The sequence below is a fragment of the Colletes latitarsis genome, unplaced genomic scaffold, assembly GCF_051014445.1.
Source record: "Colletes latitarsis isolate SP2378_abdomen unplaced genomic scaffold, iyColLati1 scaffold0025, whole genome shotgun sequence".
Classification (NCBI taxonomy): Eukaryota; Metazoa; Arthropoda; class Insecta; order Hymenoptera; family Colletidae; genus Colletes; species Colletes latitarsis.
This window is the reverse complement of record NW_027488375.1, coordinates 8,451,777-8,478,722: the sequence shown is the minus strand read 5'-3', so window position 1 is coordinate 8,478,722 and position 26,946 is coordinate 8,451,777.

Genomic DNA, 26,946 nt, shown 5'->3' with positions numbered 1-26,946 from the left:
AATATTTATCCAGATCAGGTTTCATTAAATGTTTCAGTGTGGTATCACTTTACTACGTGATCCAATCCAGAAATAGCCCAGGATCTAGCCATGAAGTATGAGAAAAACGCGAAAGCATGAGCCTGATGAGGGCAAATCCCAGACATATCCCAGACCTAACTTGCGTTGTCCTCTAAGATATTGATGGAAACCAGGTTTAGTTGACTGTTTCAGTGTTGTACTTCATTACTACGTGATGCAATCCAGAAAAAGCCCAGCCTCTAGCCATCAAGTATGAGAAATATGCGAAAGAATGAGCCTGATGAGAGCAAATCCCAGAACTAACCTAGACCTAACATGAATTATTCTCAAAAATAATGATCGAAACCAGGTATAATTGACTGTTTCAGTGTGGTACCGCACTACTATGTGATCCAAACCAGAAAATAACCCAGGATCTGTTCAACGAGTATGTGAAGAATGCGAAAGTATGAGTCTGATGAGTGAAAATCGCAGGGCTAACCTAGACCTAACATGCGTTATCCCCTAAAATATTGATCCAAACCAGGTTTAATGGACTGTTTCAGTGTGGTACCACACTACTACGTGATCCAAACCATAAAAAACCCAGGATCTGTTCAACAAGTATGTGAAAAACGCGAAAGTATGAGCCTGATGAGGGCAAATCCCAGACATATCCCAGACCTAACTTGCGTTGTCCTCTAAGATATTGATGGAAACCAGGTTTAATTGACTGTTTCAGTATTGTACTTCATTACTACGTGATGCAATCCAGAAAAAGCCCAGGATCTAGCCATCAAGTATGAGAAATATGCGAAAGAATGAGCCTGATGAGAGCAAATCCCAGACCTAACCTAGACCTAACATGAATTATTCTCTAAAATATTGATCGAAACCAGGTTTAATTGACTGTTTCAGTGTGGTACCGCACTACTATGTGATCCAAACCAGAAAATAACCCAGGATCTGTTCAACGAGTATGTGAAGTGTGCGAAAGTATGAGTCTGATGAGGTCAAATCCCAGACCAATCCCAGACTTAACTTGCGTTATCCTCTAAAATATTGATCGAAACCTGGTTTAATCGACTGTTTCAGTGTGGTACCACATTACTATGTGATCCAAACCAGAAAATAACCCAGGATCTGTTCAAGGAGTATGTGAAGTGTGCGAAAGTATGAGTCTGATGAGGTCAAATCCCAGACCTATCCCAGACCTAACTTGCGTTATCCTCTAAAATTTTGATCGAAACCAGGTTTAATCGACTGTTTCAGTGTGGTACCACATTACTACGTGATCCAAACCAGAAAAAACCCAGGATCCGTTCAACAAGTATGTGAAGAATGCGAAAGTATGAGTCTGATGAGTGAAAATCCCAGTCCTAACCTAGACCTAACATGCGTTATCCTCTAAAATATTGATCCAAACCAGGTTTAATTGACTGTTTCAGCGTGGTACCACATTACTACGTGATACAATCCAGAAACAGCCCAGGATCTAGCCATCAAGTATGAGAAATATGCGAAAGTATGAGCCTGATGAGGGCAAATCCTAGACTTGACCCAAACCTAACATGCGTTATCCTCTCAAATATTTATCAAGATCAGGTTTAATTGAATGTTTCAGTGTGGTACCACATTACTACGTGAACCGAACCAGAAAAAACCCAGGATCCGTTCAACAAGTATGTGAAGAATGCGAAAGTATGAGTCTGATGAGTGATAATCCCAGGGCTAACCTAGACCTAACATGCGTTATCCTCTAAAATATTGATCCAAACCAGGTTTAATGGACTGTTTCAGTGTGGTACCACTTTACTACGTGATGCAAACCAGAAAATAACCCAGGATCTGTTCAAGGAGTATGTGGAGAATGCGAAAGTATGAGTCTGATGAGTGAAAATCCCTGGGCTAACCTAGACCTAACATGCGTTATCCTTTAAAATATTGATCGAAACCAGGTTTAATCGACTGTTTCAGTGTGGTACCACATTACTACGTGATCCAAACCAGAAAAAACCCAGGATCAGTTCAACAAGTATGTGAAGAATGCGAAAGTATGAGTCTGATGTGTGAAAATCCCAGGGCTAACCTAGACCTGACATGCGTTATCCACTAAAATATTGATCGAAACCAGGTTTAATCGACAGTTTCAGTGTGGTATCACACTACTACGTGATCCAAACCAGACAAAACCCAGGATCTGTTCAACAAGAATGTGAAAAACGCGAAACTGTGAGCCTGATGAGGGCAAATCTTAGACCTAACCCAGACCTAAGATGCGTTATCCTCTAAAATATTTATCCAGACCAGGTTTCATTGAATGTTTCAGTGTGGTACCACTTTACTACGTGATCCAATCCAGAGAAAGCCCAGGATCTATCCATCAAGTATGAGAAATACGCGAAAGAATGAGCCTGATGAGAGCAAATCCCAGACCTAACCTAGACCTAACATGAATTATTCTCTAAAATATTGATCGAAACCAGGTTTAATTGAGTGTTTCAGTGTTGTACTTCATTACTACGTGATGCAATCCAGAAAAAGCCCAGGATCTAGCCGTCAAGTATGAGAAATATGCGAAAGAATGAGCCTGATGAGAGCAAATCCCAGACCTAACCTAGACCTAACATGAATTATTCTCTAAAATATTGATCGAAACCAGGTTTAATTGACTGTTTCAGTGTGGTCCCACATTACTACGTGATCCAAACCAGAAAAAACCCAGGATCCGTTCAACAAGTATGTGAAGAATGCGAAAGTATGAGTCTGATGAGTGAAAATCCCAGGCCTAACCTAGACCAAACATGCGTTATCCGCTAAAATATTGATCGAAACCTGGTTTAATCGACTGTTTCAGTGTGGTACCACATTAATATGTGATTCAAACCAGAAAATAACCCTGGATCTGTTCAAGGAGTATGTGAAGTGTGCGAAAGTATGAGTCTGATGAGGTCAAATCCCAGACCTATCCCAGACCTAACTTGCGTTATCCTCTAAAATTTTGATCGAAACCAGGTTTAATCGACTATTTCAGTGCGGTACCACATTACTACGTGATCCAAACCAGAAAAAACCCAGGATCCGTTCAACAAGTATGTGAAGAATGCGAAAGTATGAGTCTGATGAGTGAAAGTCCCAGACCTAACCTAGACCTAACATGCGTTATCCTCTAAAATATTGATCCAAACCAGGTTTAATGGACAGTTTCAGTGTGGCACCACACTACTACGTGTTCCAAACCAGAAGAAACCCAGGATCTGTTCAACAAGTATGTGAAAAACGCGAAAGTATGAGCCTGATGAGGGCAAATCCCAGACATATCCCAGACCTAACTTGCGTTGTCCTCTAAGATATTGATGGAAACCAGGTTTAATTGACTGTTTCAGTGTTGTACTTCATTACTACGTGATGCAATCCAGAAAGAGCCCAGGATCTAGCCGTCAAGTATGAGAAATATGCGAAAGAATGAGCCTGATGAGAGCAAATCCCAGACCTATCCCAGACCTAACTTGCGTTATCCTCTAAAATATTGATCGAAACCAGGTTTAAACGACTGTTTCAGTGTGGTACCACATTACTACGTGACCCAAACCAGAAAAAACCCCCGATCTGTTCAACATGTATGTGAAAAACGCGAAAGTATGAGCCTGATGAGGGCAAATCCCAGACCTATCCCAGACCTGACTTGCGTTATCCTCTAAAATATTGATCGAAACCAGGTTTAATTGACCGTTTCAGTGTGGTACCTCATTACTACGTGATCCAAACCAGAAAAAACCCAGGATCCGTTCAACAAGTATGTGAAGAATGCGAAAGTATGAGTATGATCAGTGAAAATCTCAGGCCTTACCTAGACCTAACTTGCGTTGTCCTGTAAAATAGTGATGGAAACCAGGTTTCATTGACTGTTTCAGTGTGGTACTACATTACTACGTGATGCAATCCAGAAAAAGCCCAGGATCTAGCCATCAAGTATGAGAAATATGCGAAAGTATGAGCCTGATGAGTGAGAATCCCCGGCCAAACCTAGACCTAACATGCGTTGTCCTCTAAAATATTGATGGAAACCAGGTTTAATTGACTGTTTCAGTGTTGTACTTCATTACTACGTGATGCAATCCAGAGAAAGCCCAGGATCTATCCATCAAGTATGAGAAATATGCGAAAGAATGAGCCTGATGAGAGCAAATCCCAGACCTATCCTAGACCTAACATGAATTATTCTCTAAAATATTGATCGAAACCACGTTTAATTGACTGTTTCAGTGTGGTCCCACATTACTACGTGATCCAAACCAGAAAATAACCCAGGATCTGTTCAAGGAGTATGTGAAGTGTGCGAAAGTATGAGTCTGATGAGGTCAAATCCCAGACCTATCCCAGACCTAACTTGCGTTATCCTCTAAAATATTGATCGAAACCAGGTTTAATCGACTGTTTCAGTGTGGTACCACATTACTACGTGACCCAAACCAGAAAAAACCCATGATCTGTTCAACAAGTATGTGAAAAACGCGAAAGTATGAGCCTGATGAGGGCAAATCCCAGACCTCTCCCAGACATAACTTGCGTTATCCTCTAAAATATTGATCGAAACCAGGTTTAATTGACCGTTTCAGTGTGGTACCTCATTACTACGTGATCCAAACCAGAAAAAACCCAGGATCCGTTCAACAAGTATGTGAAGAATGCGAAAGTTTGAGTCTGATGAGTGAAAATCCCAGGCCTAACCTAGACCTAACATGCGTTATCCTCAAAAATATTGATCGAAACCTGGTTTAATTTTCTGTTTTAGTTGTGGTACCACTTTACTACGTGATCCAAAGCAGAAAAGCCCTCGATCAGGTCAACATGCATGTTAAAACTGCGAAAGTATGACCCTGATGAGGGCAAATCCCAGGACTAACCTAGACCTAACATGCGTTATCTTCTAAAATATTGAGCGAAACCAGGTTTAATTGACTGTTTCAGTGTGGTACAACATTACTACGTGATCCAATCCAGAAATAGCCCAGGATCTAGCCATGAAGTATGTGAAGAATGCGAAAGTATGAGTCTGATGCGTGAAAATCCCAGGCCTAACCTAGACCTAACATGCGTTATCCTCAAAAATATTGATCGAAACCTGGTTTAATTTTCTGTTTTAGTTGTGGTACCACTTTACTACGTGATCCAAAGCAGAAAAAACACTCGATCAGGTCAACATGTATGTTAGAACTGCGAAAGTGTGACCCTGATGAGGGCAAATCCCAGACCTATCCCAGACCTATCTTGCGTTGTCCTCTAAAATAATGATCGAAACCAGGTTTAATTGATTGTTTTAGTTGTGGCACCACTTTACTACGTGATCCAAAGCAGAAAAAACCCTCGATCAGGTCAACATGCATGTTAAAACTGCGAAAGTATGACCCTAATGCGTGAAAATCCCATGCCTAACCTAGACCTAACATGCGTTATCCTCAAAAATATTGATCGAAACCTGGTTTAATTGACTGTTTTAGTTGTGGTACCACTTTACTACGTGATCCAAAGCAGAAAAAACCCTCGATCAGGTCAAAATGCATGTTAAAACTGCGAAAGTATGACCCTGATGAGGTCAAATCCCAGACCTATCCCAGACCTGACATGCGTTATTCTCTAAAATATTTATCAAGACCAGGTTTACTTGATTGTTTCGGTGTGGTCACACATTACTACGTGATCCAAACCAGAAAAAACCCAGGATCCGTTCAACAAGTATGTGAAGAATGCGAAAGTATGAGTCTCATGAGGGCAAATCCTAGACCTATCCCAGACCTACCATGCGTTATCCTCTAAAATATTGATCCAAACCAGGTTTAGTGGACTGTTTCAGTGTGGTACCACATTACTACGTGATCCAAACCAGAAAATAACCCAGGATCTGTTCAACGAGTATATGAAGAATGCGAAAGTATGAGTCTGATGAGGGCAAATCCTAGACCTATCCCAGACCTACCATGCGTTATCCTCTAAAATATTGATCCAAACCAGGTTTAGTGGACTGTTTCAGTGTGGTACCACTTTACAACGTGATCCAAAGCAGAAAAAACCCTCGATCACGTCAACATGTATGATAAAACTGCGAAAGTATGACCCTGATGAGGGCAAATCCCAGACCTATCCCAGACCTAACTTGCGTTATCCTCTAAAATATTGATTGAATCCAGGTTTAATTGACTGTTTCAGTGTGGTACCACATTACTACGTGATCCAATCCAGAAATAGCCCAGGATCTTGCAATGAAGTATGAGAAATATGCTTAAGTATGAGCCTGACGAGGGCAAATCCTAGACCTAACCCAGACCTTACATGCGTTATCCTCTAAAATATTTATCATGACCAGGTTTAATTGATTGTTTCAGTGTGGTCCCACTTTACCACGTGATCCAAACCAGAAAAAACCCAGGATCCGTTCAACAAGTATGTGAAGAATGCGAAAGTATGATTCTGATGAGGGCAAATCCTAGACCTATCCCAGACCTAACATGCGTTATCCTCTAAAATATTGATCCAAACCAGGTTTAATGGACTGTTTCAGTGTGGTACCACATTACTACGTGACCCAAACCAGAAAAAACCCGGGATCCGTTCAACAAGTATGTGAAGAATGCGAAAGTATGAGTCTGATGCGTGAAAATCCCAGGCCTAACCTAGACCTAACATGCGTTATCCTCAAAAATATTGATCGAAACCTGGTTTAATTGACTGTTTTAGTTGTGGTACCACTTTACTACGTGATCCGAAGCAGAAAAAACACTCGATCAGGTCAACATGTATGTTAGAACTGCGAAAGTATGACCCTGATGAGGGCAAATCCCAGACCTATCCCAGACCTATCTTGCGTTGTCCTCTAAAATAATGATCGAAACCAGGTTTAATTGATTGTTTTAGTTGTGGCACCACTTTACTACGTGATCCAAAGCAGAAAAAACCCTCGATCAGGTCAACATGCATGTTAAAACTGCGCAAGTATGACCCTAATGCGTGAAAATCCCAGGCCTAACCTAGACCTAACATGCGTTATCCTCAAAAATATTGATCGAAACCTGGTTTAATTGACTGTTTTAGTTGTGGTACCACTTTACTACGTGATCCAAAGCAGAAAAAACCCTCGATCAGGTCAAAATGCATGTTAAAACTGCGAAAGTATGACCCTGATGAGGTCAAATCCCAGACCTTTCCCAGACCTGACATGCGTTATTCTCTAAAATATTTATCAAGACCAGGTTTAATTGATTGTTTCGGTGTGGTCCCACATTACTACGTGATCCAAACCAGAAAAAACCCAGGATCCGTTCAACAAGTATGTGAAGAATGCGAAAGTATGAGTCTGATGAGTGAAAATCCCAGACCTAACCTAGACCTAACATGCGTTATCCTCAAAAATATTGATCGAAACCTGGTTTAATTGACTGTTTTAGTTGTGGTACCACTTTACTACGTGATCCAAAGCAGAAAAAACCCTCGATCAGGTCAAAATGCATGTTAAAACTGCGAAAGTATGACCCTGATGAGGTCAAATCCCAGACCTATCCCAGACCTGACATGCGTTATCCTCTAAAATATTGATCCAAACCAGGTTTAATTGACTGTTTCAGTGTGGTCCCACATTACTACGTGATACAATCCAGAAACAGCCCAGGATCTAGCCATGAAGTATGAGAAATATGCGAAAGTATGAGCCTGATGATGACAAATTCTAGACCTAACCCAAACCTAACATGCGTTATCCTCCAAAATATTTATCAAGACCAGGTTTAATTGAATGTTTCAGTGTGGTACCACATTACTACGTGAACCAAACCAGAAAAAACCCACGATCCGTTCAACAAGTATGTGAAGAATGCGAAAGTATGAGTCTGATGAGTGAAAATCCCAGGGCTAACCTAGACCTAACATGTGTTATCCTCTAAAATATTGATCCAAACCAGGTTTAATTGACTGTTTCAGTGTGGTACCACATTGCTACGTGATCCAAACCAGAGAAAACCCAGGATCAGTTCAACAAGTATGTGAAAAACGCGAAAGTATGAGCCTGATGAGGGCAAATCCGAGACCTATCCCAGACCTAACATGCGTTATCCTCTAAAATATTTATCAAGACCAGTTTTAATTGACTGTTTCAGCGTGGTACCACGTTACTACGTGATACAATCCAGGAATAGCACAGGATCTAGCCATCAAGTATGAGAAATATGCGAAAGAATGAGCCTGATGAGAGCAAATCCCAGACCTAACCTAGACATAACATGAATTATTCTCTAAAATATTGATCGAAACCAGGTTTAATTGACTGTTTCAGTGTGGTACCACATTACTACGTGATCCAATCCAGAAATAGCCCAGGATCTAGCCATGAAGTATGAGAAATATGCGAAAGTATGAGCCTGACGAGGGCAAATCCTAGACCTAACCCAGACCTAACATGCGTTATCCTCTAAAATATTTATCATGAGCAGGTTTAATTGATTGCTTCAGTGTGGTCCCACATTACTACGTGATCCAAACCAGAAAATAACCCAGGATCTGTTCAACGAGTATGTGAAGTGTGCGAAAGTATGAGTCTGATGGGGGCAAATCCTAGACCTATCCCATACCTACCATGCGTTATCCTCTAAAATATTGATCCAAACCTGGTTTAGTGGACTGTTTCAGTGTGGTACCACATTACTACGTGATCCAAACCAGAAAATAACCCAGGATCTGTTCAACGAGTAAGTGAAGTGTGCGAAAGTATGAGTCTGATGAGGGCAAATCCCAGACCTATCCCAGACCTAACATGCGTTATCCTCTAAAATGTTTATCATGACCAGGTTTAATTGATTGTTTCAGTGTGGTCCCACATTACTACGTGATCCAAACCAGAAAAAACCCAGGATCCGTTCAACAAGTATGTGAAGAATGCGAAAGTATGAGTCTGATGAGGGCAAATCCTAGACCTATCCCAGACCTACCATGCGTTATCCTCTAAAATATTGATCCAAACCAGGTTTAGTGGACTGTTTCAGTGTGGTACCACATTACTACGTGATCCAAACCAGAAAATAACCCAGGATCTGTTCAACGAGTATGTGAAGTGTGCGAAAGTATGAGTCTGATGAGGGCAAATCCCAGACCTATCCCAGACCTAACATGCGTTATCCTCTACAATATTTATCATGACCAGGTTTAATTGATTGTTTCAGTGTGGTCCCACATTACTACGTGATCCAAACCAGAAAAAACCCAGGATCCGTTCAACAAGTATGTGAAGAATGCGAAAGTATGAGTCTCATGAGGGCAAATCTTAGACCTATCCCAGACCTACCATGCGTTATCCTCTAAAATATTGATCCAAACCAGGTTTCGTGGACTGTTTCAGTGTGGTACCACATTACTACGTGATCCAAACCAGAAAATAACCCAGGATCTGTTCAACGAGTATATGAAGAATGCGAAAGTATGAGTCTGATGAGGGCAAATCCTAGACCTATCCCAGACCTACCATGCGTTATCCTCTAAAATATTGATCCAAACCAGGTTTAGTGGACTGCTTCAGTGTGGTACCACTTTACAACGTGATCCAAAGCAGAAAAAACCCTCGATCACGTCAACATGTATGATAAAACTGCGAAAGTATGACCCTGATGAGGGCAAATCCCAGATCTATCCCAGACCTAACTTGCGTTATCCTCTAAAATATTGATTGAATCCAGGTTTAATTGACTGTTTCAGTGTGGTACCACATTACTACGTGATCCAATCCAGAAATAGCCCAGGATCTTGCAATGAAGTATGAGAAATATGCTTAAGTATGAGCCTGACGAGGGCAAATCCTAGACCTAACCCAGACCTAACATGCGTTATCCTCTAAAATATTTATCATGACCAGGTTTAATTGATTGTTTCAGTGTGGTCCCACTTTACTACGTGATCCAAACCAGAAAAAACCCAGGATCCGTTCAACAAGTATGTGAAGAATGCGAAAGTATGATTCTGATGAGGGCAAATACCAGACCTATCCCAGACCTAACATGCGTTATCCTCTAAAATATTGATCCAAACCAGGTTTAATGGACTGTTTCAGTGTGGTACCACACTACTACGTGATCCAAACCAGAAAAAACCCAGGATCTGTTCAACAAGTATGTGAAAACTGCGAAAGTATGACCCTAATGAGGGCAAATCCCAGGCCTAACCTTGACCTAACATGCGTTATCTTCTAAAATATTGATGGAAACCAGGTTTAATTGTCTGTTTCAATGTTGTTCTTCATTACTACGTGATACAATCCAGAAAAAACCCAGGATCTAGCCATCAAGTATGAGAAATATGCGAAAGAATGAGCCTGATGAGAGCATATCCAAGACCTAACATAGACCTATCATGAATTATTCTCTAAAATATTGATCAAAACCAGGATTAATTGACTGTTTCAGTGTGGTACTACATTACTACGTGATCCAAACCAGTAAAAACCCAGGATCTGTTCAACAAGTATGTGAAGAATGCGAAAGTATGTGTCTGATGAGGGCTAATCCCAGACCTATCCCAGACCTAACTTGCGTTATCCTCTAAAATAATGATCGAAACCAGGTTTAATTGACTGTTTTAGTAGTGGCACCACTTTACTACGTGATCCAAAGCAGAAAAAACCCTCGATCAGGTCAACATGCATGTTAAAACTGCGAAAGTATGACCCTAATGAGGGCAAATCCCAGGCCTAACCTAGACCTAACATGCGTTATCTTCTAAAATATTGAGCGAAACCAGGTTTAATTGACTGTTTCAGTGTCGTACCACATTACTACGTGATCCAATCCAGAAATAGCCCAGGATCTAGCCATGAAGAATGAGAAATATGCGAAAGTATGAGCCTGATGAGGGCAAATCCCAGACCTAACCCAGACCTAACATGCGTTGTCCTCTAAAATATTTATCAAGACCAGGTTTAATCGACTGTTTCAGTGTGGTCCCACATTACTACGTGATCCAAACCAGAAAAAACCCAGGATCCGTTCAACAAGTATGTGAAGAATGCGGAAGAATGAGTCAGATGCGTGAAAATCCCAGGCCTAACCTAGACCTAAAATGCGTTATCCTAAAAAATATTGATCGAAACCTGGTTTAATCGACTGCTTCAGTGTGGTACCACATTACTACGTGACCCAAACCAGAAAAAACCCAGGATCTCTTCAACAAGTATGTGAAAAACGCAAAAGTATGAGCCTGATGAGGGCAAATCCCAGACCTATCCCAGACCAAACTTGCGTTATCCTCTAAAACATTGATCGAAACCTGGTTTAATCGACTGTTTCAGTGTGGTACCACATTACTATGTGATCCAAACCAGAAAATAACCCAGGATCTGTTCAACGAGTATGTGAAAAACACGAAAGTATGAGTCTGATGAGGGCAAATCCTAGACCTATCCCAGACCTAACATGCGTTATCCTCTAAAATATTTATCAAGACCACGTTTAATTGACTGTTTCAATGTGGTACCACATTACTATGTGATCCAAACCAGAAAAAGCCCAGGATCTGTTCAACAAGTATGTGAAAAACACGAAAGTATGAGCCTAATGAGGGCAAATCCTAGACCTATCCCAGACCTAACATGCGTTATCCTCTAAAATATTTATCAAGACAAGGTTTAATTGACTGTTTCAGCGTGGTACCACGTTACTACGTGATACAGTCCAGAAATAGCCCAGGATCTAGTCATGAAGTATGAGAAATATGCGAAAGTATGAGTCTGATGAAGGCAAATCCCAGACCTATCCCAGACCTAACATGCGTTATCCTCTAAAATATTTATCAAGACCAGGTTTAATTGACTGTTTCAGTGTGGTACCACATTGCTACGTGATCCAAACCAGAAAAAGCCCAGGATCTGTTCAACAAGTATGTGAAAAACACGAAAGTATGAGCCTGGTGAGGGCAAATCCTAGACCTATCCCAGACCTAACATGCGTTATCCTCTAAAATATTTATCAAGACAAGGTTTAATTGACTGTTTCAGTGTGGTACCACATTGCTACGTGATCCAATCCAGAAATACCCCAGGATCTAGCCATGAAGTATGAGAAATATGCGAAAGTATGAGCCTGACGAGGGCAAATCCTACACCTAACGCAGACCTAACATGCGTTATCCTCTAAAATATTTATCAAGACCAGGTTCATTTGATTGTTTCAGTGTGGTCCCACATTACTACGTAATCCAAACCAGAAAAAACACAGGATCCGTTCAACAAGTATGTGAAAAACGCGAAAGTATGAGCCTGATGAGGGCAAATCCCAGACCTATCCCAGACCTAACATGCGTTGTCCTCTAAAATATTTATCAAGACCAGGTTTAATCGACTGTTTCAGTGTGGTCCCACATTACTACGTGATCCAAACCAGAAAAAACCCAGGATCCGTTCAACAAGTATGTGAAGAATGCGAAAGAATGAGTCAGATGCGTGAAAATCCCAGGCCTAACCTAGACCTAAAATGCGTTATCCTAAAAAATATTGATCGAAACCTGGTTTAATCGACTGCTTCAGTGTGGTACCACATTACTACGTGACCCAAACCAGAAAAAACCCAGGATCTCTTCAACAAGTATGTGAAAAACGCAAAAGTATGAGCCTGATGAGGGCAAATCCCAGACCTATCCCAGACCAAACTTGCGTTATCCTCTAAAATATTGATCGAAACCTGGTTTAATCGACTGTTTCAGTGTGGTACCACATTACTATGTGATCCAAACCAGAAAATAACCCAGGATCTGTTCAACGAGTATGTGAAGTGTGCGAAAGTATGAGTCTGATGAGGGCAAATCCTAGACCTATCCCAGACCTAACATGCGTTATCCTCTAAAATATTTATCAAGACCACGTTTAATTGACTGTTTCAATGTGGTACCACATTACTATGTGATCCAAACCAGAAAAAGCCCAGGATCTGTTCAACAAGTATGTGAAAAACACGAAAGTATGAGCCTAATGAGGGCAAATCCTAGACCTATCCCAGACCTAACATGCGTTATCCTCTAAAATATTTATCAAGACAAGGTTTAATTGACTGTTTCAGCGTGGTACCACGTTACTACGTGATACAGTCCAGAAATAGCCCAGGATCTAGTCATGAAGTATGAGAAATATGCGAAAGTATGAGTCTGATGAAGGCAAATCCCAGACCTATCCCAGACCTAACATGCGTTATCCTCTAAAATATTTATCAAGACCAGGTTTAATTGACTGTTTCAGTGTGGTACCACATTGCTACGTGATCCAAACCAGAAAAAGCCCAGGATCTGTTCAACAAGTATGTGAAAAACACGAAAGTATGAGCCTGGTGAGGGCAAATCCTAGACCTATCCCAGACCTAACATGCGTTATCCTCTAAAATATTTATCAAGACAAGGTTTAATTGACTGTTTCAGTGTGGTACCACATTGCTACGTGATCCAATCCAGAAATACCCCAGGATCTAGCCATGAAGTATGAGAAATATGCGAAAGTATGAGCCTGACGAGGGCAAATCCTACACCTAACGCAGACCTAACATGCGTTATCCTCTAAAATATTTATCAAGACCAGGTTCATTTGATTGTTTCAGTGTGGTCCCACATTACTACGTAATCCAAACCAGAAAAAACACAGGATCCGTTCAACAAGTATGTGAAAAACGCGAAGGTATGAGCCTGATGAGGGCAAATCCCAGACCTATCCCAGACCTAACTTGCGTTATCCTCTAAAATATTGATCGAAACCTGGTTTAATCGACTGTTTCAGTGTGGTACCACATTACTATGTGATCCAAACCAGAAAATAACCCAGGATCTGTTCAACGAGTATGTGAAGTGTGCGAAAGTATGAGTCTGATGAGGGCAAATCCTAGACGTAACCCAAACCTAACATGCGTTATCCTGTAAAATATTTATCAAGACCAGGTTTAATTGAATGCTCCAGTGAGGTACCACATTACTACGTGAACCAAACCAGAAAAAACCCAGGATCCGTTCAACAAGTATGTGAAGAATGCGAAAGTATGAGTCTGATGAGTGAAAATCCCAGGCCTAACCTAGACTAACATGCGTTATCCTCAAAAATATTGATGGAAACCTGGTTTAATCGACTGTCTCAGTGTGGTACCACATTACTATGTGATCCAAACCAGAAAATAACCCAGGATCTGTTCAACGAGTATGTGAAGTGTGCGAAAGTATGAGTCTGATGGTGGCAAATCCTAGACCTATCCCATACCTAACATGCGTTATCCTCTAAAATAGTTATCAAGACCAGGTTTAATTGTCTGTTTCAGTGTGGTACCACATTGCTACGTGATCCAAACCAGAAAAAACCCAGGATCAGTTCAACACGTATGTGAAAAACGCGAAAGTATGAGCCTGATGAGGGCAAATCCCAGACCTATCCCAGACCTAACTTGCGTTATCCTCTAAAATATTGATCGAAACCTGGTTTAATCGACTGTTTCAGTGTGGTACCACATTACTATGTGATCCAAACCAGAAAATAACCCTGGATCTGTTCAACGAGTATGTGAAGTGTGCGAAGGTATGAGTCTGATGAGGGCAAATCCTAGACCTATCCCAGACCTAACATGCGTTATCCTCTAAAATATTTATCAAGACCAGGTTTAATTGACTGTTTCAGCGTGGTACCACGTTACTACGTGATACAATCCAGAAATAGCCCAGGATCTAGCCATCAAGTATGAGAAATATGCGAAAGAATGAGCCTGATGAGAGCAAATCCCAGACCTAACCTAGACATAACATGAATTATTCTCTAAAATATTGATCCAAACCAGGTTTAATGGACTGTTTCAGTGTGGTGCCACTTTACTACGTGATCCAAAGCAGAAAATACCCTCGATCAGGTCAACATGCATGTTAAAACTGCGAAAGTATGACCCTGATGAGGTCAAATCCCAGACCTATCCCAGACCTGACATGCGTTATCCTCTAAAATATTGATCCAAACCAGGTTTAATTGACTGTTTCAGTGTGGTCCCACATTACTACGTGATACAATCCAGAAACAGCCCAGGATCTAGCCATGAAGTATGAGAAATATGCGAATGTATGAGCCTGATGATGACAAATTCTATACCTAACCCAAACCTAACATGCGTTATCCTCCAAAATATTTATCAAGACCAGGTTTAATTAAATGTTTCAGTGTGGCACCTCATTACTACGTGAACCAAACCAGAAAAAACCCACGATCCGTTCAACAAGTATGTGAAGAATGCGAAAGTATGAGTCTGATGAGTGAAAATCCCAGGGCTAACCTAGACCTAACATGTGTTATCCTCTAAAATATTGATCCAAACCTGGTTTAATTGACTGTTTCAGCGTGGTACCACGTTACTACGTGATACAATCCAGAAATAGCACAGGATCTAGCCATCAAGTATGAGAAATATGCGAAAGAATGAGCCTGATGAGAGCCAATCCCAGACCTAACCTAGACATAACATGAATTATTCTCTAAAATATTGATCGAAACCAGGTTTAATTGACTGTTTCAGTGTGGTACCACATTACTACGTGATCCAATCCAGAAATAGCCCAGGATCTAGCCATGAAGTATGAGAAATATGCGAAAGTATGAGCCTGACGAGGGCAAATCCTAGACCTAACCTAGACCTAACATGCGTTATCCTCTAAAATATTTATCACGAGCAGGTTTAATTGATTGCTTCAGTGTGGTCCCACATTACTACGTGATCCAAACCAGAAAATAACCCAGGATCTGTTCAACGAGTATGTGAAGTGTGCGAAAGTATGAGTCTGATGGGGGCAAATCCTAGACCTATCCCATGCCTAACATGCGTAATCCTCTAAAATATTTATCAAGACCAGGTTTAATTGTCTGTTTCAGTGTGGTACCGCATTGCTACGTGATCCAAACCAGAAAAAACCCAGGATCCGTTCAACTAGTATGTGAAGAATGCGAAAGTATGAGTCTGATGGGGGCAAATCCTAGACCTATCCCATACCTAACATGCGTTATCCTCTTAAATATTTATCAAGACCAGGTTTAATTGTCTGTTTCAGTGTGGTACCACATTGCTACGTGATCCAAACCAGAAAAAACCCAGGATCCGTTCAACAAGTATGTGAAGAATGCGAAAGTATGAGTCTGATGAGGGCAAATCCTAGACCTATCCCAGACCTACCATGCGTTATCCTCTAAAATATTGATCCAAACCAGGTTTAGTGGACTGTTTCAGTGTGGTACCACATTACTACGTGATCCAAACCAGAAAATAACCCAGGATCTGTTCAACGAGTATGTGAAGTGTGCGAAAGTATGAGTCTGATGAGGGCAAATCCCAGACCTATCCCAGACCTAACATGCGTTATCCTCTAAAATATTTATCATGACCAGGTTTAATTGATTGTTTCAGTGTGGTCCTACATTACTACGTGGTCCAAACCAGAAAAAAACCAGGATCCGTTCAACAAGTATGTGAAGAATGCGAAAGTATGAGTCAGATGAGTGAAAATCCCCGGCCTAAAACAGACCTAACATGCGTTATCCTCTAAAATATTGATCCAAACCAGGTTTAGTGGACTGTTTCAGTGTGGTACCACTTTACAACGTGATCCAAAGCAGAAAAAACCCTCGATCACGTCAACATGTATGATAAAACTGCGAAAGTATGACCCTGATGAGGGCAAATCCCAGACCTATCACAGACCTAACTTGCGTTATCCTCTAAAATATTGATTGAATCCAGGTTTAATTGACCGTTTCAGTGTGGTACCACATTACTACGTGATCCAATCCAGAAATAGCCCAGGATCTAGCAATGAAGTATGAGAAATATGCGAAAGTATGAGCCTGACGAGGGCAAATCCTAGACCTAACCCAGACCTAACATGCGTTATCCTCTAAAATATTTATCATGACCAGGTTTAATTGATTGTTTCAGTGTGGTCCCACATTACTAGGTGATCCAAACCAGAAAAAACCCAGGATCCGTTCAACAAGTATGTGAAGAATGCGAAAGTATGATTCTGATGAGGGCAAATCCTAGACCTATCCCAGTCCTAACATGCGTTATCCTCTAAAATATTGATCCAAACCAGGTTTAATGGACTGTATCAGTGTGGTACCACACTACTACGTGATCCAAACCAGAAAAAACCCAGGATCTGTTCAACAAGTATGTGAAAACTGCGAAAGTATGACCCTAATGAGGGCAAATCCCAGGCCTAACCTTGACCTAACATGCGTTATCTTCTAAAATATTGATGGAAACCAGGTTTAATTGTCTGTTTCAATGTTGTTCTTCATTACTACGTGATACAATCCAGAAAAAGCCCAGGATCTAGCCATCAAGTATGAGAAATATGCGAAAGAATGAGCCTGATGAGAGCATATCCAAGACCTAACATAGACCTAACATGAATTATTCTCTAAAACATTGATCAAAGCCAGATTTAATTGACTGTTTCAGTGTGGTACTAAACTACTACGTGATCCAAACCAGTAAAAACCCAGGATCTGTTCAACAAGTATGTGAAGAATGCGAAAGTATGTGTCTGATGAGGGCTAATCCCAGACCTATCCCAGACCTAACTTGCGTTATCCTCTAATATAATGATCGAAACCAGGTTTAATTGACTGTTTTAGTAGTGGCACCACTTTACTACGTGATCCAAAGCAGAAAAAACCCTCGATCAGGTCAACATGCATGTTAAAACTGCGAAAGTATGACCCTAATGAGGGCAAATCCCAGGCCTAACCTAGACCTAACATGCGTTATCTTCTAAAATATTGAGCGAAACCAGGTTTAATTGACTGTTTCAGTGTCGTACCACACTACTACGTGATCCAATCCAGAAATAGCCCAGGATCTAGCCATGAAGTATGAGAAATATGCGAAAGTATGAGCCTGATGAGGGCAAATCCCAGACCTAACCCAGACCTAACATGCGTTGTCCTCTAAAATATTTATCAAGACCAGGTTTAATCGACTGTTTCAGTGTGGTCCCACATTACTACGTGATCCAAACCAGAAAAAACCTAGGATCCGTTCAACAAGTATGTGAAGAATGCGAAAGAATGAGTCAGATGCGTCAAAATCCCAGGCCTAACCTAGACCTAAAATGCGTTATCCTAAAAAATATTGATCGAAACCTGGTTTAATCGACTGCTTCAGTGTGGTACCACATTACTACGTGACCCAAACCAGAAAAAACCCAGGATCTCTTCAACAAGTATGTGAAAAACGCAAAAGTATGAGCCTGATGAGGGCAAATCCCAGACCTATCCCAGACCAAACTTGCGTTATCCTCTAAAATATTGATCGAAACCTGGTTTAATCGACTGTTTCAGTGTGGTACCACATTACTATGTGATCCAAACCAGAAAAGAACCCAGGATCTGTTCAACGAGTATGTGAAGTGTGCGAAAGTATGAGTCTGATGAGGGCAAATCATAGACCTATCCCAGAGCTAACATGCGTTATCCTCCAAAATATTTATCAAGACCAGGTTTAATTAAATGTTTCAGTGTGGTACCACATTACTACGTGAACCAAACCAGAAAAAACCCACGATCCGTTCAACAAGTATGTGAAGAATGCGAAAGTATGAGTCTGATGAGTGAAAATCCCAGGGCTAACCTAGACCTAACATGTGTTATCCTCTAAAATGTTGATCCAAACCAGGTTTAATTGACTGTTTCAGTGTGGTACCACATTGCTACGTGATCCAAACCAGAAAAAACCCAGGATCAGTTCAACAAGTATGTGAAAAACGCGAAAGTATGAGCCTGATGAGGGCAAATCCGAGACCTAGCCCAGACCTAACATGCGTTATCCTCTAAAATATTTATCAAGACCAGGTTTAATTAACTGTTTCAGCGTGGTACCACGTTACTACGTGATACAATCCAGAAATAGCACAGGATCTAGCCATGAAGTATGAGAAATATGCGAAAGTATGAGCCTGACGAGGGCAAATCCTAGACCTAACCCAGACCTAACATGCGTTATCCTCTAAAATATTTATCATGAGCAGGTTTAATTGATTGCTTCAGTGTGGTCCCACATTACTACGTGATCCAAACCAGAAAATAACCCAGGATCTGATCAACGAGTATGTGAAGTGTGCGAAAGTATGAGTCTGATGGGGGCAAATCCTAGACCTATCCCATACCTAACATGCGTTATCCTCGAAAATATTTATCAAGACCAGGTTTAATTGTCTGTTTCAGTGTGGTACCACATTGCTACGTGATCCAAACCAGAAAAAACCCAGGATCCGTTCAACAAGTATGTGAAGAATGCGAAAGTATGAGTCTGATGGGGGCAAATCCTAGACCTATCCCATACCTAACATGCGTTATCCTCTAAAATATTTATCAAGACCAGGTTTAATTGTCTGTTTCAGTGTGGTACCACATTGCTACGTGATCCAAACCAGAAAAAACCCAGGATCCGTTCAACAAGTATGTGAAGAATGCGAAAGTATGAGTCTGATGAGGGCAAATCCTAGACCTATCCCAGACCTACCATGCGTTATCCTCAAAAATATTGATCCAAACCAGGTTTAGTGGACTGTTTCAGTGTGGTACCACATTACTACGTGATCCAAACCAGAAAATAACCCAGGATCTGTTCAACGAGTATGTGAAGTGTGCGAAAGTATGAGTCTGATGAGGGCAAATCCCAGACCTATCCCAGACCTAACATGCGTTATCCTCTAAAATATTTATCATGACCAGGTTTAATTGATTGTTTCAGTGTGGTCCCACATTACTACGTGATCCAAACCAGAAAAGACCCAGGATCCGTTCAACAAGTATGTGAAGAATGCGAAAGTATGAGTCAGATGAGTGAAAATCCCCGGCCTAAAACAGACCCAACATGCGTTATCCTCTAAAATATTGATCCAAACCAGGTTTAGTGGACTGTTTCAGTGTGGTACCACTTTACAACGTGATCCAAAGCAGAAAAACCCTCGATCACGTCAACATGTATGATAAAACTGCGAAAGTATGACCCTGATGAGGGCAAATCCCAGACCTATCCCAGACCTAACTTGCGTTATCCTCTAAAATATTGATTGAATCCAGGTTTAATTGACTGTTTCAGTGTGGTACCACATTACTACGTGATCCAATCCAGAAATAGCCCAGGATCTAGCAATGAAGTATGAGAAATATGCGAAAGTATGAGCCTGACGAGGGCAAATCCTAGACCTAAGCCAGACCTAACATGCGTTATCCTCTAAAATATTTATCATGACCAGGTTTAATTGATTGTTTCAGTGTGGTCCCACATTACTACGTGATCCAAACCAGAAAAAACCCAGGATCCGTTCAACAAGTATGTGAAGAATGCGAAAGAATGAGTCAGATGTGTGAAAATCCCAGGCCTAACCCAGACCTAAAATGCGTTATCCTAAAAAATATTGATCGAAACCTGGTTTAATCGACTGCTTCAGTGTGGTACCACATTACTACGTGATCCAATCCAGAAATAGCCCAGGATCTAGCCATGAAGTACGAGAAATATGCGAAAGTATGAGCCTGATGAGGGCAAATCCCAGACCTAACCCAGACCTAACATGCGTTGTCCTCTAAAATATTTATCAAGACCAGGTTTAATCGACTGGTTCAGTGTGGTCCCACATTACTACGTGATCCAAACCAGAAAAAACCCAGGATCCGTTCAACAAGTATGTGAAGAATGCGAAAGAATGAGTCAGATGTGTGAAAATCCCAGGCCTAACCCAGACCTAAAATGCGTTATCCTAAAAAATATTGATCGAAACCTGGTTTAATCGACTGCTTCAGTGTGGTACCACATTACTACGTGACCCAAACCAGAAAAAACCCAGGATCTCTTCAACAAGTATGTGAAAAACGCAAAAGTATGAGCCTGATGAGGGCAAATCCCAGACCTATCCCAGACCCAACTTGCGTTATCCTCTAAAATATTGATCGAAACCAGGTTTAATCGACTGTTTCAGTGTGGTCCCACATTACTACGTGATCCAAACCAGAAAAAACCCAGGATCCGTTCAACAAGTATGTGAAGAATGCGAAAGTATGAGTCTGATGAGGGCTAATCCCAGACCTATCCCAGACCTAACTTGCGTTATCCTCTAAAATAATGATCGAAACCAGGTTTAATTGACTGTTTTAGTTGTGCTACCACTTTACTACGTGATCCAAAGCAGAAAAAACCCTCGATCAGGTCAACATGCATGTTAAAACTGCGAAAGTATGACCCTGATGGGGGCAAATCCTAGACCTATCCCATACCTAACATGCGTTATCCTCTAAAATATTTATCAAGACCAGGTTTAATTGTCTGTTTCAGTGTGGTACCACATTGCTACGTGATCCAAACCAGAAAAAACCCAGGATCCGTTCAACAAGTATGTGAAGAATGCGAAAGTATGAGTCTGATGAGGGCAAATCCTAGACCTATCCCAGACCTACCATACGTTATCCTCTAAAATATTGATCCAAACCAGGTTTAGTGGACTGTTTCAGTGTGGTACCACATTACTACGTGATCCAAACCAGAAAATAACCCAGGATCTGTTCAACGAGTATGTGAAGTGTGCGAAAGTATGAGTCTGATGAGGGCAAATCCCAGACCTATCCCAGACCTAACATGCGTTATCCTCTAAAATATTTATCATGACCAGGTTTAATTGATTGTTTCAGTGTGGTCCCACATTACTACGTGATCCAAACTAGAAAAAACCCAGGATCCGTTCAACAAGTATGTGAAGAATGCGAAAGTATGAGTCTGATGAGGGCTAATCCCAGACCTATCCCAGACCTAACTTGCGTTATCCTCTAAAATAATGATCGAAACCAGGTTTAATTGACTGTTTTAGTAGTGCTACCACTTTACTACGTGATCCAAAGCAGAAAAAACCCTCGATCAGGTCAACATGCATGTTAAAACTGCGAAAGTATGACCCTGATGAGGTCAAATCCCAGACCTATCCCAGACCTGACATGCGTTATCGTCTAAAATATTGATCCAAACCAGGTTTAATGGACTGTTTCAGTGTGGTACCACCTTACTACGTGAACCAAACCAGAAAAAACCCAGGATCCGTTCAACAATTATGTGAAGAATGCGAAAGTATGAGTCTGATGAGTGAAAATCCCAGGGCTAACCTAGACCTAACATGCGTTATCCTCTAAAATATTGATCCAAACCAGGTTTAATTGACTGTTTTAGTTGTGGTACCACTTTACTACGTGATCCAAAGCAGAAAAAACCGTCGATCAGGTCAACATGCATGTTAAAACTGCGAAAGTATGACCCTGATGAGGTCAAATCCCAGACCTATGCCAGACCTGACATGCGTTATCCTCTAAGATATTGATCCAAACCAGGTTTAATGGACTGTTTCAGTGTGGTACCACTTTACTACGTGATCCAAAGCAGAAAAAACCCTCGATCAGGTCAACATGCATGTTAAAACTGCGAAAGTATGACCCTGATGAGGTCAAATCCCAGACCTATCCCAGACCTGACACGCGTTATCCTCTAAAATATTGATCCAAACCAGGTTTAATTGACTGTTTCAGTGTGGTCCCACATTACTACGTGATCCAAACCAGAAAAAACCCAGGATCCGTTCAACAAGTATGTGAAGAATGCGAAAGAGTGAGTCTGATGCGTGAAAATCCCAGGCCTAACCTAGACCTAACATGCGTTATCCTAAAAAATATTGATCGAAACCAGGTTTAATCGACTGCTTCAGTGTGGTACCACTTTACTACGTGATCCAAAGCAGAAAAAACCCTCGATCAGGTCAACATGCATGTTAAAACTGCGAAAGTATGACCCTGATGAGGTCAAATCCCAGACCTATCCCCGACCTGACATGCGTTATCCTCCAAAATATTTATCAAGACCAGGTTTAATTCAATGTTTCAGTGTGGTACCACATTACTACGTGAACCAAACCAGAAAAAACCCAGGATCCGTTCAACAAGTATGTGAAGAATGCGGAAGTATGAGTCTGATGAGTGAAAATCCCAGGGCTAACCTAGACCTAACATGCGTTATCCTCTAAAATATTGATCCAAACCTGGTTTAATGGACTGTTTCAGTGTGGTACCACTTTACTACGTGATCCAAAGCATTAAGAACCCTCGATCAGGTCAACATGTATGTTAAAACTGCGAAAGTATGACCCTGATGAGGGCAAATCCCAGGCCTTACCTAGACCTAACATGCGTTGTCCTCTAAAATATTGATGGAAACCAGGTTTAATTGACTGTTTCAGTGTTGTACTTCATTACCACGTGATGCGATCCAGAAAAAGCCCAGGATCTAGCCATCAAGTATGAGAAATATACGAAAGAATGAGCCTGATGAGAGCAAATCCCAGACCTAACCTAGACATAACATGAATTATTCTCTAAAATATTGATCAAAACCAGGTTTAATTGACTGTTTCAGTGTGGTACCACATTACTACGTGATCCAATCCAGAAATAGCCCAGGATCTAGCCATGAAGTATGAGAAATATGCGAAAGTATGAGCCTGACGAGGGCAAATCCTAGACCTTACCCAGACCTAACATGCGTTATCCACTAAAATATTTATCATAACCAGGTTTAATTGATTGTTTCAGTGTGGTACCACATTACTACGTGATCCAAACCAGAAAAAACCCAGGATCCGTTGAACAAGTATGTGAAGAATGCGAAAGTATGAGTCCGATGAGGGCTAATCCCAGACCTATCCCAGACCTAACTTGCGTTATCGTCTAAAATAATGATCGAAACCAGGTTTAATTGACTGTTTTAGTTGTGGTACCACTTTACCACGTGATCCAAAGCAGAAAAAACCCTCGATCAGGTCAACATGCATGTTAAAACTGCGAAAGTATGACCCTGATGAGGGCAAATCCCAGACCAATCCGAGACCTAACTTGCGTTGTCCTCTAAGATATTGATCCAAACCAGGTTTAATTGACCGTTTCAGTGTGGTTCCACATTACTACGTGATCCAAACCAGAAAAATCCCAGGATCTAGCCATCAAGTATGAGAAACATTGCGAAAGAATGAGCCTGATGATAGCAAATCCCAGACCTAACCTAGACCTAACATGAATTATTCTCTAAAATATTGATCGAAACCAGGTTTAATTGACTGTTTCAGTGTGGTCCCACATTACTACGTGATCCAAACCAGAAAAAACCCAGGATCCGTTCAACAAGTATGTGAAGAATGCGAAAGTATGAGTCTGATGAGTGAAAATCCCAGACCTAACCTAGACCTAACATGAATTATTCTCTAAAATATTGATCGAAACCTGGTTTAATCTATTGCTTCAGTGTGGTACCACATTACTATTAGATCCAAACCAGAAAATAACCCAGGATCTGTTCAACGAGTATGTGAAGTGTGCGAAAGTATGAGTCTGATGAGGTCAAATCCCAGACCTATCCCAGACCTAACTTGCGTTATCCTCAAAAATATTGATCGAAACCAGGTTTAATTGAATGTTTCAGTGTGGTACCACATTACTACGTGAATCAAACCAGAAAAAACACAGGATCCGTTCAACAAGTATGTGAAGAATGCGAAAGTATGAGTCCGATGAGTGAAAATCCCAGGTCTAACCCAGACCTAACATGCGTTATCCTCCAAAATATTGATCCTAACCAGGTTTAATGGACTGTTTCAGTGTGGTACCACTTTACTACGTGATCCAAAGCATTAAGAATCCTCGATCAGGTCAACATGCATGTTAAAACTGCGAAAGTATGACCCTGATGAGGGCAAATCCCAGGCCTTACCTAGACCTAACATGCGTTGTCCTCTAAAATATTGATGGAAACCAGGTTTAATTGACTGTTTCAGTGTGGTACCACCTTACTACGTGAACCAAACCAGAAAAAACCCAGGATCCGTTCAACAAGTATGTGAGGAATGCGAAAGTATGAGTCTGATGAGTGAAAATCCCAGGGCTAACCTAGACCTAACATTCGTTATCCTCTAAAATATTGATCCAAACCAGGTTTAATTGACTGTTTTCGTTGTGGTACAACTTTACTACGTGACCCAAAGCAGAAAAAACCCTCGATCAGGTCAACATGCATGTTAAAACTGCGAAAGTATGACCCTGATGAGGTCAAATCCCAGACCTATTCCAGACCTGACATGCGATATCCTCTAAAATATTGATCCAAACCAGGTTTAATGGACTGTTTCAGTGTGGTACCACTTTACTACGTGATCCAAAGCAGAAAAAACCCTCGATCAGGTCAACATGCATGTTAAAACTGCGAAAGTATGACCCTGATAAGGTCAAATCCCAGACCTATCCCAGACCTGACATGCGTTATCCTCTAAAATATTGATCCAAACCAGGTTTAATTGACTGTTTCAGTGTGGTCCCACATTATTACGTGATACAATCCAGAAACAGCCCAGGATCTAGCCATGAGGTATGAGAAATATGCGAATGTATGAGCCTGATGAGGACAAATCCTAGACCTAACCCAAACCTAACATCCGTTATCCTCCAAAATATTTATCAAGACCAGGTTTAATTGAATGTTTCAGTGTGGTACCACATTACTACGTGAACCAAAGCAGAAAAAACCCTCGATCAGGTCAACATGCATGTTAAAACTGCGAAAGTATGACCCTGATAAGGTCAAATCCCAGACCTATCCCAGACCTGACATGCTTTATCCTCTAAAATATTGATCCAAACCAGGTTTAATTGACTGTTTCAGTGTGGTCCCACATTATTACGTGATACAATCCAGAAACAGCCCAGGATCTAGCCATGAGGTATGAGAAATATGCGAATGTATGAGCCTGATGAGGACAAATCCTAGACCGAACCCAAACCTAACATGCGTTATCCTCCAAAATATTTATCAAGACCAGGTTTAATTGAATGTTTCAGTGTGGTACCACATTACTACGTGAACCAAACCAGAAAAAACCCAGGATCCGTTCAACAAGTATGTGAAGAATGCGAAAGTATGAGTCTGATGAGGGCAAATCCCAGGCCTTACCTAGACCTAACATGCGTTGTCCTCTAAAATATTGATGGGAACCAGGTTTAATTGACTGTTTCAGTGTTGTACTTCATTACCACGTGATGCGATCCAGAAAAAGCCCAGGATCTAGCCATCAAGTATGAGAAATATGCGAAAGAATGAGCCTGATGAGAGCAAATCCCAGACCTAACCTAGACATAACATGAATTATTCTCTAAAATATTGATCAAAACCAGGTTTAATTGACTGTTTCAGTGTGGTACCACATTACTACGTGATCCAATCCAGAAATAGCCCAGGATCTAGCCATGAAGTATGAGAAATATGCGAAAGTATGAGCCTGACGAGGGCAAATCCTAGACCTTACCCAGACCTAACATGCGTTATCCTCTAAAATATTTATCATAACCAGGTTTAATTGATTGTTTCAGTGTGGTCCCACATTACTACGTGATCCAAACCAGAAAAAACCCAGGATCCGTTCAACAAGTATGTGAAGAATGCGAAAGTATGAGTCTGATGAGTGAAAATCCCAGGCCTAACCTAGACCTAACATGAATTATTCTCTAAAATATTGATCGAAACCTGGATTAATCTATTGTTTCAGTGTGGTACCACATTACTATTAGATCCAAACCAGAAAATAACCCAGGATCTGTTCAACGAGTATGTGAAGTGTGCGAAAGTATGAGTCTGATGAGGTCAAATCCCAGACCTATCCCAGACTTAACATGCGTTATCCTCTAAAATATTGATCGAAACCGGGTTTAATCGACTGATTCAGTGTGGTACCACATTACTACGTGATCCAAACCAGAAAAAACCCAGGATCCGTTCAACAAGTATGTGAAGAATGCGAAAGTATGAGTCTGATGAGTGAAAATCCCAGGCCTAACCTAGACCT